The sequence below is a fragment of the Toxorhynchites rutilus genome, chromosome 1, assembly GCF_029784135.1.
Source record: "Toxorhynchites rutilus septentrionalis strain SRP chromosome 1, ASM2978413v1, whole genome shotgun sequence".
NCBI classification, from domain to species: domain Eukaryota; kingdom Metazoa; phylum Arthropoda; class Insecta; order Diptera; family Culicidae; genus Toxorhynchites; species Toxorhynchites rutilus.
In genome coordinates, this window is record NC_073744.1 from 131,269,638 (window position 1) to 131,271,246 (window position 1,609).

At 40.7% G+C, this 1,609-nt stretch overlaps 1 non-coding gene across 1 annotated transcript; it reads right to left on the reverse strand.

Annotated features, from left to right (window-relative positions):
• Window positions 1–1,040: 1,040 nt before the first annotated feature.
• Trnam-cau (transfer RNA methionine (anticodon CAU)) lies at window positions 1,041–1,113 on the reverse strand. Its single transcript has one exon. It is a non-coding gene; the product is annotated as a tRNA-Met (tRNA).
• Window positions 1,114–1,609: the final 496 nt, after the last annotated feature.

A 1,609-nucleotide genomic window follows, 5' to 3' on the forward strand; every position in this document is an offset into this window, starting at 1 on the left:
AACATCGCGTGCATCATTGGATGACGCTTGCCTCGAAATTTTATTGCCCCTGGCAATGCGTTCGTTTTTTGCAGGGCTCGGGCCTGCCTTCCTCTTCTTCTTGCTCATCACACACTACGAGAAGCGTCCAATTTATGACGCGGAAAGAAAAACACACGATACGAATAACGCGAAAAAGGAACAGAAAAACCAAACGACGATATCCAAGTTGGATTACCACTGGTGGGGTCCAATCTTAGATCGACGCAAAAGCAAAGTGAACTGGATTGCTCAACAGTCCGATGCCGAATGAAAGTTTGCCTTCTTTCTTTCTTTCTTTGTTTTTAAGAGGCTTTAAACTTTGCAGTTCATTCGCCTCTAAAGTTTGCCTCAGCGAGATCCACTGTTTATACTCTTGGCAAATATTCCCCTTCATTCTTCTACTTTTCCTTTGTTCACGGAGACTTTAAATCCTACGATTTCCCCTCCGTTGGTCGTCGATAAGTTGCTCGTTATTGGCATCTCTGTTCGGGAAAGCACACAAATGGACAGAACAAATGTATGGGAAAATGGAAACGCTTAAAGTTCTCATGAATTTTAACCATTCAAAAACCAGGGGATTCTAATGTATAGCATATTAAACAAATCGTACGGAATTTCCGATTCGTTTAGTATGTAAATCGCTAAAATCCGTTCGCGGCAAAAATAGCTATTAACGTTAACTTTATTTCATAAAAACGTGACCTGTTTTCTGATTTGGCACCCTTAATGAAAGACGTAGTTCTACGTCAAAAATCGAAAGAAAAAGATCAATTTTTGCGATTTTTAAGAGCACAAAGAATCGATCCGGAAAATCTAAAATCGGAATACAAAGGATCCATCCAAGATCGCCCCTCATCTCAGCATGTGCTACACTTCAGCTACAGTTCATTTGTTTGAAAGTTCAAAAAACCAATTTTTTCATCGCATTGAGAAAATGCCGGCCAAACGGCCATTTTCCGGAAGCCCAAACATAAGTGGTGAGAAAATTTAATCTTCAGTTAACAACAAAATAACGTTACTGCCCCGAGTGAGGATCGAACTCACGACCTTAAGATTATGAGACTTACGCGCTACCGACTGCGCTATCGAGGCTATTTGTAGATTAAGGAAAACTGTGTAAAACGCCGTGTTCGGATCAGAAACCCACAAACAAACTGAGCACGAATATCCAACTTAGAGTTATTTTTAAAAGCACAAGGGAAGAATAGAATTATACCTCCTCCCTTCTTCATCCCGGTAAACAAAGAAACCGATAGAAACCGATGGTAAGGTAAACTATTATTAGATTAAGAGCAAGCGCTCACGTATTCGAAAGACAGTGCGAAGCGAAAGTTCATTACATTCCTATTGAAACTATTCAAATTTGAACCAAATGGAAGGGAAAAGGATACGAGAAGGAACATCATTGCCGCCGCTTGCAACCTTTTTCCAAGCCGTATTCCGAAGCCACAGTCACAGGTGTTCTGAATTTCTGAATGATCGGCAAAATTATTGCCAACCTTTTGCCTCCTGGAGAAACATTTCCACTCCTAGTTCGAAGTGGGAGAGGATTTTCTGTTTTAATTAAGCACTCCTTTCCGGCGAATTG